We start from the raw sequence: 13,547 nt of genomic DNA on the forward strand, positions 1-13,547 counted from the left end.
TTAGTGCAAGTTTTTTTAAATACCACTAAATTTAGTGGTAGTGCTATTGAAATTTCACTACCACTAAAATTTAGTGGTAGTGCAATTTTAATTCCACTACCACTAAAGGGTTAGTGGTAGTGCAATTTATTTTTCACTACCACTAACCCTTTAGTGGTAGTGGAATTAAAAATTGCACTACCACTAAATGAACAGTGATAGTGAAATTATTAGTGCACTAAAAATACAGTGCATTATGCCCATCTCTGTTCTAGAGGTTCTAATTTTGTCATATTACTCTTGACATAAATCATTTGCATTTAATCTAAATGTGTGTTAGAAATTATTATTTTTTTTAACTGAATAGTACAAGTGTTAGATCTTATCATATTATCTCCTGCAATAATTATTGTTCTGTTTAAACAATCTTGTTTTAATATGGAATTGGTATGTTCCAAATTAAACTTACATTTGGTTCTACAAATATGGTATCATTGTTTTTATTTGTTTTTATATACATGCATTCTACATTTTCTTTTATTAATTCTTTATTATGTTCAGAATAAACTTTGTTATCAAAAAGAAAGTATTTATTACTCGAGGCTTCTATTAACATATTACTGTTTTCATATGGGTAAGATAAGAACTTCATTAATAACTATTTTAACCAGGTTGATGTTTTAATATTTAATAATTTTTTTAGTCCTCTCTTATTACGTTTAATGATTCTAATTCCATTCTTTTCACTTAGCAATTTTCCGACTAACATTTTAATTTGTGGTAAAACTTAAATTCTTTTGTTTGTCCTAATAAACTGTTACATGTTTGTTCTTTGTTAGTTATATTTATAGTGAGGCAATTCACCTGTTTTCAAAATGAGGTATCCAATTTTCGGCTGCAACTGAATTTATCTCCAAGCTTTGGCCTTGAACCAATTGTGTTAACATAAGTATGATGATAATCATAATCAATATCTTTTTCCAATTCACCTGTTTTCAAAATGAGGTATCCATTTTCGGCTATAACTGGGTTTATCTCCAAGCTGTGGCCTTGAACCAATTGTGTTAATATATGTGTGATGATAACGGATGTTAAGGGATTAATCATGACTTTCCTCATTTGGTTACTGGTCAGAGCTGGAATTATTGTATTTGCTTTTAATATTGTTCGTTTTTCTTTTTAAACTTTGCTTTGTATTGAACAATTTTTCTACCTCCCTTAGTTTCTTCAAAATTCTTGCTATTCACTTGTCTTATATTATTTGTTTTCTAAAATGGGTTAGAAATTTTAGATTTTATTACTGGCGATTTCCTATAATTAGTATATATTTCGAATTAACTTCGATTTTTATTCAACTTAATAATTTTATTGATATTATTTTCTTGTGTGATATATTCAGGGTCACACATGAAAATATTTGCTAGTGTATTACATATTGTTCTCAGTTTTGTGGTTGAAAATAAAAAGTATTGTTTCAAATTTGGGTATAATAACCCTCTACCATAGTATGGAAGGTATATAAAGTTTGCCATTCCGTTTGTAACACCTGGAAATATACATTTTAGACCCCACAAAGTATATATATATTTTCAATTTTCTGCTGACATAATAAACGTTTGAATAAAATTTTATCAACCTAGTTCATTTCGTTCGGAAGCTAGAGTGATTTCCACAGACGGACATTGCTAAATCGACATAGAATATATATATATATATATATATATATATATATATATATATATATATATATATATATATATATATTTTTTTACTTGTTTTTCTTTATTAATATCACTTGCTATTATCCAAAGCTTTTTGCTTACGGTTTTGTGAAATCTTTTTATGTCCGATATATAATTTTCACTTTCTGATCTCAACAATAATTGTAAGGCGGCACAAATAAAAGCGGAATCTTTATCTGCTTTTATCTCGATGGATTTTCAAATATCATTAAAGATTCTGAGCATAGCTCTTTTAGTTTCTAGCCAATCCCGACTGTTAACTTTTATCAAGGTGGCATATTTAGGATAAATGTGTATACATGTTAGAAATTGTCGATTGTTTATCATATAATATTCCGTACAGTATCTCTCTAGGGTTACACATTTGAAGAGTGATTTCATAATTGAGTCTCGTGTGTCTATGCTCAGTCTCTGCTATAATGCAGACTTCGCATTCGTTTATACTGTTTTGAATTATATTTTTAGGCACTAATATTTTTCTTAAAAAATAGTATTATATTAGTATTGTCAATACCCGGAAGTAAAAGGTTAATGTGATTCATTAGGATTATTTCGTTAAATTCTGCGTATAACTGAATGTCAATCAGAGTTTTAAATGTTGTCATTATATTTGTTTAAGGTTGAGGTTAATAATTTCTTTAAGGGCATTTTGAAATATTATAAAGTCAGATTTAATCTCGAAATATATTACGCTATTTTTTGTGCAAATATATCCTTTTATTAATTCGTTTGCATGTGCTTCAGTCACTTCCTTATATATAATTTTAAATTTGGATTTTTGGAAATACCTTGAAGGTTCTACTTGGTCTTTATTTCCTCTTATAAATTATATTTATCTATTAAAATAGTTTATTTCAATATATGAGGATTCACCCAAGAATTTTTTTCTATACATACCCTAGACAATGCCTCAGCTACATGATTTTCCTTACCGGGTACGTACTTGATTTTATAATCAAACTCGTTTAGCCCAATTTTCTACCTTTGCAATTTCATATTAGGTTCTTTTATATTATCTAACCAAACAGCGGGTCTGTCTGTCTTTCTACCAAAGAGGCAGGACCTAAAATATTTAGTGGCCCAAATAAAACCGAGCAGTACTTTTTCAATTGCTGAGTAGCTTAGTTCTTGTTCGTTTTGAGTTTGGCTTGCATAACATTAGGTTTATGACCCTGAGAAAGAACAGCACCGATTGCCACGTTACTTGCGTCAGCAGTCAATGAAAATTTCTTATTGAAATCCGGGTAATTCAAAATGAAGTCAGACATTATTAATATTTTTAACATCTCGGAGGCAGCTTTATACTTTTCCTCTTGGGTATCTATTATTTCTCCTTTCTTAGTTTCTGAGTCATGGGTTTTGCTATTTTAATTAAATTATTTTGTTTCCTTTGGATTTTTTTTAATAGGAAAGTTTTTTTATGAGTAAGTTATTTAAAGGTTTAGGTTTTATACCTTCTATCACGATGGCGTTTTAAATTTGCTTGTCTGAGTTTATCAAAAACCTTTTTTAGTAAAGTAGTGTGTTCCTTCAATGAAGTGAAGTACACAATTATGACATCCATGTACACCATACAATGTTTATATCCTCCACGATATATTAACTCTGCCCTTCCGTTTGTAACATCCCTAAATATTCGTCGTAGGCCCCATAATATACATATATTCATAATCAGCATAAAATTCTAAGTCAATTTAACGATGTCCGTCTGTCTTATTTGACATAGGCCTTCAAAATTTAGCAAATTTGTATTGTGTCTAGGATGGTTGGTATAGCAAATGCAATATATATGTCCATGTTGCCGCCATATAACGGTATCTCCTGATATTCGGTATTTTTATACCCTCCACCTTGGAAAGGAGGGTATATTAACTTTGTCATTCCGTTCGTAACATGTCTAAATATTCGTCGTAGACCCCATAATGTATATATATTCATAATGAGCATAAAATTCTAAGTCGGTTTAACGATGTCCGTCTGTCAGTCTGTCTGTTTGTCTGTTGAAATCACGATACAGGCCACATTATTTGACGTAGAGCGTCAGCATTTAGCAGAATAATTTGTATTGCGTCTAGGATGGTTGGTATTTTTGATGATTTGATGGTTCTATCTGCGGTGGCGAAACATGTATTGGTCCACGTTTTGGTATAGCCCCCATATAACGGTACATCCCGATATTCAGTATTTGATGATTTCTGACGCATTTTTTTTATGGATTTGTCTAACAATTGGAATTTGTTGGTCATAGTGGGTACCAGCTGCGGTGGTGAAATATTGCATGTATAGGTCCACGTTTTGTTATTGCCCCCATATAACGGTACCTCCCGATATTCGGTATTTTAATTATTTTTGCAGCATTTTTTTATGGATTTGTCTAAAAATTGGTATTTGTTGGTCATAGTGGGTTCTAGCTGCGGTGGTGAAACATTGCATGTATAGGTCCACGTTTTGGTATAGCCCCCATTTAACGGTACCTCCCGATATTCGGTATTTTAATGAATTTTGTCACATTTCTTCTAATGTTTCCTTTACCCTAAGGTGGAGGGTATTAAAAGTTTGGCCCGGCCGAACTTAATGTTTTTTTTTTTACTTGTTTTTATATAGTGTGGTTTTTGGTATTTGAAGTTCGCAGTGGTTCTAACTCAGGTGGCGGAACATATTATATTTAGGTGCATGTTTTGGTATAGCTCCCATTTAATGTTACTTCCCGATAATCGGTTATTTAATAATTTTTGCCACATTTTCCCACGGATTTATCTAAAAATTTGTATTGGTAGAATATTTTGGTCTGCGTTTTCCTATAGCGCACATATAACGCTACCCACCGGTATACGTAATAAGATAAGTTCGGCCGGGGGAAACTTTTAACACCCTGAGGATTGGAAAAAAGTCTTAAAAACGCAGTAACGTCGATGGTACCGGTTTCCTGCCAAAGTTGTTGACAAAGTGTCAAATACCAAATTAAAAAAGATTGGCTAAAATCAACAAAATATCAGATATTCGAAGGTACAGCCTTTTTTGTCAAAATGTCCTTTTCAGTACACCTTTTTTATACCCTCCACCATAGTATGGAGGGTATATTCAGTTTGTCATTCCATTTGTAACGTCTCGAAATACACATTATAGACCCCACAAAGTATATATATTCTTGATCAGCATAAAATTCTATGTCCATTTAGCGATGTCCGTCCGTCTGTCAGTCTGTGGAAATCACTCTAGCTTCCGAACGAATTGAAGTAGATTGATAAAATTTTGCTCAAATGTACGTTATGTCCGCATGTACGTTAGGTCCACGTTTTGGTATAGCCCCATGTAACGGTACCTCCTGATATTCTGCATTTTAATGATTTTATGGACATTTTTTTCACCAGAATTATTTCAAATTTGGTATTTTAAGTTCGTAATGTATACTACATCCTAAGACAGAAAATTATCTGTGCAGACTATAGCCCCCACATAACGGTACCTTCCGATATTCGGTATTTTAATAATTTTAGCGACATTTTTCACCGGAATTGTTTCAAATTTGGTATTTGAAGTTCGTAATGTATACTACAGCCTATGACAGAGAAATTTTCCGTGCAAGTCCACGTCTTCGTATAGCCCCCATGTAACGGTACCTCCCGATATTCGGTATTTTGATTTTATCGACATTGTAACCGATTTTTTTAAGTTTCGCATTTGAATATTGTAATGGCTTATGACAAATGTTACCTACGGTGGTTTATGTCGTCGTATAGACCCTAATATAATAGCTACATTCGGTATTTTTAAGATTTTAACAGAATTTTTAACGGATTTTATTGTTTTTGAGAATTGCCAAATTCGTTCCAAATGGTGGAGGGTATTCAAAGCACAGCTTTTTTACTTGTCTTTAGTACTAAGTACTTATCGTAACATTTCAGTAAATTTCAAACCCCATGTTGTACATCCTTATGCTTATAATAACCAATTACTTTATAATGGCGAAGTTTACATTCAAAGATTCATAGTTCTAGCTCCTCGTAATCGCTCTGCACCAATGGGACTATATTCACTACATTTTTTACAGATTTCTAAATCTTCTCCGTACAACTTTTTGTTTACCGTATCCAAATGCATGTACAAAAATATAGTAGCTGCCTGTGATCACTCTATATGAACGGCAACATAGTTAGTACTTCTGTTCACTTTTTTGAATACACATTTCCATGTATCTACAGAATCAGAACCTATAGAATCAGTATCAGTATGCACACAAAATGTATGAAATTGCAAAGTTTGAATTAATAAATTGAAAATGAGACATTTTGCCTGAAATGCAAATATGTTATCATTCCCCATTATTTATATATATTTTTAAATTAATTTTTATATAAAAAACGTATATGCCAACTTTAGAAATCATTTTCATTTTTTTATAAACGATGCAACCGATTCCAAAATATTAAAGCTCGTACCAATTAATAATGTTATTAATGTTTCTAATTATTTCATGTTTTCTGATCATTTTGTTATTGAAATCATAAACCGATCAGAATATGATTACAACTTTTTATTTTTATGAAACCATAAAGTACTTTATTGACGATTGAATAAAAAAATAGTATTATATTTGCAATTGTCAAATTATATTGGCAATGTTTGTATACTTAAGTGCAATAAAACAAACAAAAAAAAAAAATAGGAAAATTAATTAATTAAAAGGTTAATGTGTAGGTTTAAAACAACTTTTCTTTTTAATACAATCTAGTTTACTTTAAGAATTATTATACTAACTAAATTAAACTTCTAATTCGCAACAAAATGAAGTAACAAAATACAGTATACAACTAGATACTGGTGCTAAAATCATCAAAATACCAAATATGGGATGGTAGAGGCCATAAGGTCGGACATATTATGAACTCTAAATACCGGATTTTGAACTTTTGCGATATAAACTGTGGCTACAATAATCCAAATATAGAATATGAGGAGGTACAATTTAATAGGCCTACATGAAAATGGTGACCAATATAGCGCATCTTCCATCTTGACTTATCTTTCTATCACATGTCGGCAGCAAGTCACGTAAAGAAACGTATATACTTATCAAATATGAGGCTATGAAATTTAAAATGCCTATACGAAAACCATGACCAATTCTATCACATGCCGGGCGGTATGTTACGTATAGAAGGGTATATAAATATATTATATTAAGTTTGTGATCCCGTTTGTAACTTCTTGAAATGTGTATTTATTAGCAGAAAAAATTAATTACCATAAACAAGTAAAAAACAAGTAAGCAAAGGCTACAGTCGAGCGGGGCCGACCGTTGAATACCCTACAACACTATAATAAACCATACAGTTTATATAGGCGAAATACTCGACGGAATTCCACAAGATATTGTGACAAATAATAAAAGAAAACCATCAGGTTTCGTTCTCTAATTTTCGAATAATAGCAACTTAAACAAATTTCTCATTTCCAATTTATTGGTAGATGTTGCACGTAAATGGTCTTCCTAGATCTGGAACCAATATTTCCCAAAGACCTATAATCTCTCAGAAGTGGCAAAAGATTAACATTTATTATTGGTTTTTGACTGAAACGCATCTATATGAGATACAGACATTTGACTATATTCTTCAACGAAATCAGCGTTAACGAAATGGTCAGAAGTGCGTCTTTCCTATACTTGTGAATTCTCCAAAAAGTCACTGGAATGGACATTTTCGTATTTTGTCTACAAAAGTTGGCAAACTCCTTCACACATTGAATATTTTTGGATGGCCATCCAAAACTGCGTGGCTTTTGCAATGTGCGGTAACCCCCATTCAAATGTGCGTGAGGATCGGGCGATAATTACGACCTGCCGACAATTTTGTAGTTTTTTGGTCCATTTCAACCCCTAAATATATAGCGATCATCTCCAAAAAGAGTAGACTTCTATTCTGACCCTCATCTTATCCCCATGCAAAATTTCGTAAGGATCGGGCCATAAATGAGATTTGTATATGATATCCTGATATCCTAACTACTTAGTTTTGTTAGCTGTAGAAATATTACCAAATGTTTAATTCAAAATGAAAATATGCCAAAAATATGACAAAATTGAAAAAAATATGAAAAAATTTTAGAAAATCAATATTTTCATCTTTAGAGAGATATTTTTATGCGATTTTTTAGACGTTTTTTCTTTCCTGCCAAGAGGCCATTCTGAATTAATGAGAACTGTCGAAATCAGTTCAGCCGTTCTCGACATATAAGAGATCTTTCAAGCATATCTCCTTTGATAGACATATATATCGCACATATTTTGCTATATATCCGATTTGTTGGATAATAACATCAATGTAAAGGTCAGCAGTAACCTTGTGATGGCTTTGTGATTTCGCCGGGATTTAAAATATTCACGGTTTAATGAAAAATTTTGATTTTTTTCAACACAAAAGATATGGTATATTTTACCCGCTAAATATTATCCGATCACCACCCAAATTAGTAGGCTTCTTCCCCGCCTTAAACTCTATCTACATGCGAATTTCGCGTCGATTGGTCTATAATTGCGACCTGTATAGCTACTGCAAAATCCGACATTTTTTCAGTATTTGGTCCATTTCAACCCCTAAACATTTGGCGATCATCTCCAAAAGAAATAGGGTTCTATTCTGGTCCAAGCCCCACCTACATTCTAAATTTCGTGAAGATCGGGCCATAATTGCGACCTGTAGAGTGATTACAAATTAACATGGACAGACGGACAGACGGACAGACGGACGGACGGACATACATAGCTAGATCGACTCAGCTCGACGAGCTAGGAAGATCCATATATACTTTCCTATGTGGGAAACCAATATTTCGAGGTGTTACATAATTTTTGGCCCAATCAAACTTATAATACCCCCAACACATAGTGTTGTAGGGTATAAAAAACATAAAGTTCGGCCGGGACCCTCCAACGTAGGCTAAAAGTAACATTAGAACCCATAATGACCCACAAATATCAATTTTTAGGCATATTCGTGGGAAAATGTGGCAAAAATCATCCAAATATCGAATATCGGTAGGTACCGCTATATGGGGATATACAAAAACGTAAACCTATACATACAATGTTTCGCCAACGGAGCTAGACCCCATTAGGACACACAAATACCAATTTTTAGACAAATCCGCGAAGAAATGTGCCAAAAATAATCAAAATATCAAAAATCGGAAGGTACCGTTATATGGGGGCTATACCAAAGCGTTGACCCATACATACAGTATTTCGCCACACGAACTAAGCCCCTTATGACCTATAAAAAACAATTTACAGACAAATCCGTGAAAAGATGTGGCAAAAATCATCAAAATACCGAATATCGGGAAGTACCGTTATATGGGGACTATACCAAAACGTGGACCGATATATCATTTTCAATACCAACCTACCCAGATACAATACAAATTGTTTTGTTTGACGTTCTACGTCGACTTAGAATTATATATAAAAAATATATACTTCGCTCAAATGTATTTAAGGTCCGTAGATTTTGTCGTTTTCAAAATGGACCACATAGATTAACGTTTTTATACCCTACACCACAAGGTGGTCAGGGTATTATGTCTTTGTGCATTTGTTTGTAACAGGCAAAAGGAAACGAGATAGACCCATAGTTCCTTTTGATGATCTGCATAGAATCACATTCTGAGTCGATTTATGCATGTCCGTCCGTCCGTCTGTCCGTCCGTCCGTCTGTCCATGTATTTTTGTAAACAAAGTACAGGTCGCATTTATTGCCCGATCCAGATGAAATTTTGCATAGATCATTTGTTTGGCCCAAGGACGAACCCTATTGAAATTGGAGATAATCGATCAAAATTTAGATATAGCTCCCATACATATCTTCGTTCGATTTGCCTTTTATTTTGCACCAAACCTGTAATATCAGCCCGAATTGTATGGAATTTTGCATATGCACCCAAATTAGGCCTGAAAATATATATGCCAAATTTGATCGAAATCGGTTCAGATAAAGCTATAGCTCCCATATATATTGTTCATCCGATTTGTTATTTTTGTCCACCGCCACCGTAATATGCACTCTACAACAACAATATTTTAGGGAAATACATGAAATACAGCTCAGAAATACACTTTCTAAATTTTATCGAGATCGGTTAAGATTTGGATATAGCTTCCATATATAACTTCGTCCGATTTACCTTTTATTGTGCACCAAACGTCTAATATTTGTCCAAATGGGATGGAATTTGGCACTTACGACCGAATTGAGTCTAGAAGCTAGTATGTCAAATTTGGTGAAGATCGGTTCAGATTTAGCTATAGCTTCCATATATATTATTCATCCGATTTGTTATATTTGTTACCCACAACCGTAGTATGCACTCCGTAACAACGATATTCAGGGAAATATATCAAATACAGCTCAGAAATATCTTTGCCAAATTTTATCGAGATCGGTTCAAATTTGGATATAGCACTCATATATATATCTTTATCCGATTTCAAATTAATTGTGCACCAAATGGGCAATACAATTCCGAATTTAAAAGATACAAATGCTTCGGCATATTTAGTCCTTTGAACTTTAAATTATAATTATAATCATAGCGTGTATGATTGAACTTTTAATTGTTATGTGGAGCTCTACTAAATTAGCAAAGTGGTGTAGGGTATCATAAAGTCGGCCCCGCCCGACTTTAAGACTTTCTTTACTGGTTTATAACTGATTCAATGGGTTAGAATTTTTAACCGAATTCCATGAAAATTGTTTGTGTTCCCAATATCCAAGTTTTGGTCTAAGTTGTATTATAGTAATATGTACTCGTCTTCATATAGTCTACATCTCTAAATCGACTTCGTGCTTTATGCTGTTCAATAATCTGCATATTGCTCCAACGTCATCATTTCGAGGTGTTATAAAATGACAGAGTTAATGTAGCCACTATGGTAGATGGTATAAAAACGCTTGTTTAAATTATTAAATTCAATATATAACCAATTATGGCCAAGATATATGATTTACATTCTGAAAATGAATAAATCGTGAAGTTAATGTCTAGGTATAAAGACATTTTAATTAATAATTCAATTAATTCAGTCTTCTTTAGTACTAAGAGTACTCAGTACCAACTAAATTTATTACATATTATTTCAAATACCAAACTAAAGAAATATCTGATAGAAAATAAAAATAAAGGAAAAAGTAACAGTGTTATATGAAAACGGGCATATATATAGACAGAGTTGTACAATATGACGTAGAATATATATATATATCTGAAATATATATATATATATATATATATATATATATATATATATATATATATATATATATATATATATATATATATATATATATATATATATACATATATATATATATATATATATATATATATATATATATATATATATATATATATATATATATATATATATATATATATATATATATCTATATCTATATATATATATATATATATATATATATATATATATATATATATATATATTTCAGATATATATATATATTCTACGTCATATTGTACAACTCTGTCTATATATATGCCCGTTTTCATATAACACTGTTACTTTTTCCTTTATTTTTATTTTCTATTTTATTTTCTATTAAAATACATATATACATATATATATATATATATATATATATATATATATATTTTAAATTAACTGTAAATAACTGTATATATAATTTTTATAACTTCCAACATTATATGGAGGGTATATTAGCTGTGTCATTCCGCTTGTAACTCCTCGAAATATTCAGAATAGACCCTACAAAGTGTATATATTCTGGATCATCAGAGTCTCAAAAAATTAAAAGGTACTACACTCAACTGGAGTGAAGTTCAGCAGGGTCGATGTTTTCATACCCCCACCGTTAAAAAAATAACAAGCATCGGGACTTTATATTTCAGATAATAGCATTATTTCTTGTGAAATTGTTTATAAAATTATGTTAAGGCATTCCAAACTTTAATGTACGAAAACGTTAACCTGCATACAAAATTATAAAACAATTCCCTTGATAAGTGTTACCGTTATATACGGAGCAATAGGAAAACCTGGAGCAATGCAGCCAATATTCTCCAATTGGATATAGATCCTATTAGAATACAGAAGGTATCATGATATATATACCATGCATAGTGTTGTAGGGGACATAAAACTTAAACTAAGTGCAACATATCAACAGTCATGATCAGCATATAAACTTTACATTCTAAAAATAAATAAATCATAAAATAAATCATAAAATAAATCGCTAAATAAAAACCATACTTTCTTTAGAATACCATCCAGTTTTCTTCCGCATTTAAAATATTTATTATCAAAAAAATTTTCCACGTACTTTTTTAGGTTGTAAATAAAAATAAAAACAGTTCGGTCGGGTCTTTCGATATTAAATTTTCAAATGAGTTTCACTTTAAATATAAAATGACACAAAGCACAATCAGTTGGGAAATACAGTTAAAATCTTCAAAATACTAGGACTATGGTATGGTACAAACTGTAAACTTAGAAGAAATTTCAATAACAATTTATAAAAATCACCAAAATTATGTTTATCGAGAGTTACGCTCACAAGAGGCTGTACGAAAAGAAGGTCCCGTATATGGGGACTATGTGAAATCCTGGACCCATGTAGATAATGTTCTGCAACAAAAGATAGATCTCATTACGAACTCTAACAGATGGACATCGCCTATGCGTCTTCGAATTCTACGCTGATTACAAATATTTATTCTTTCTTGGATCAAATGTGTTTATTTCGAGGTGGTACCAAGGGATCGACAAATTGTAAAGGGCATAAAATTAAAATTAAGTGCCATAATATCAACAATTATGATCAGCATATAAACTTGTCATTCTAAAAATGAATAAATCTTGAGATTAGTGAGTAAATTAAAACCAATTAATCTTTACCATACAATCCAAGTTACTTTAGCACTAAAAATGCTTATAAATTTAATTTGTTTATAGAGATTCAAATTATACAAAAGAAGTGAAAAAGTTTACATAAAATCTATAATTAAGTGCAATATATCAACAATTATGACCAGCATATAAACTTGGCATTCTAAAAATGAATAAAGCATAAAATTAGTGTGTATTAAATACGAAATTTCCTTTATAATACAATCCAGTTTAATTTTGCATTTAAAATACTTATCAAGATATGTTCTACATACTTTCCAACTTATAAATAAAAAAATATTAAGTTCGGTCGCATTTCGACTTTTAAGGTTCAAATGACGTTCAGTTTAAATAGAAAATGGCTGCTAAATCGGTTGGAAAATGCAGTTAAAGTCTTCAAAATATTATAGTCCTATTGAACTGCAAGCACCATCTTTGAAGCAATTTCTATAATAAATATATTAATGTTGTTGATTACATTACGTATATCTTGAATTACGCCACACGTAGAAGAGGGTATATATTGCGAACTCTAACTTTAAGACAATTCTCTTAATAAATGCAGTCGTAATATGGGAACTGTAGGAAAACGTGGAAAACAATGTTTTCCCATAGGAGTTACTTCCTATTTCCAACTATAAACATCGTTTTTTAAACAATTCCGTTAGAAACAGTGGCTTTAATAGTCAAAGTACCGTGTTAAGTGCAATATATCAACAATTATGGAGAGTATAACTTGGCGTTCTAAAAATGAATAAAGATTGACATTAGTGAGTAAATTAAATCCAATTTATCCTTACAATACAATCCAGGTTATCTTAGCACTTAAAATACTTATTATAAATAAAATCTTTATATTTAGTTTTTTTATTATGTTATACATATGGAGTGACAAAGTTTAA

The 13,547-nt window shown here is 31.3% G+C and overlaps 1 protein-coding gene across 15 annotated transcripts in view; it reads right to left on the reverse strand.

Moving 5' to 3' along the window:
- LOC101893720 (twitchin) overlaps nucleotides 1-11,782 on the reverse strand; it is a 147,374-nt gene extending 135,592 nt beyond the window's left edge. For 13 of the 15 annotated variants that reach the window (XM_059126969.1, XM_059126961.1, XM_059126966.1 and 10 more), the window contains exon 1: nucleotides 11,767-11,782. The gene's annotated coding sequence lies outside the window, so the exon portion shown is untranslated. The remainder of the gene's footprint in view (nucleotides 1-11,766) is intronic. The other 2 variants (XM_059126971.1, XM_059126968.1) reach the window with 1 other exon arrangement.
- Between the last annotated feature and the right edge of the window lie 1,765 nt (nucleotides 11,783-13,547).

Source organism: Musca domestica, unplaced genomic scaffold, assembly GCF_030504385.1.
Source record: "Musca domestica strain aabys unplaced genomic scaffold, Musca_domestica.polishedcontigs.V.1.1 4, whole genome shotgun sequence".
Taxonomy (NCBI): domain Eukaryota; kingdom Metazoa; phylum Arthropoda; class Insecta; order Diptera; family Muscidae; genus Musca; species Musca domestica.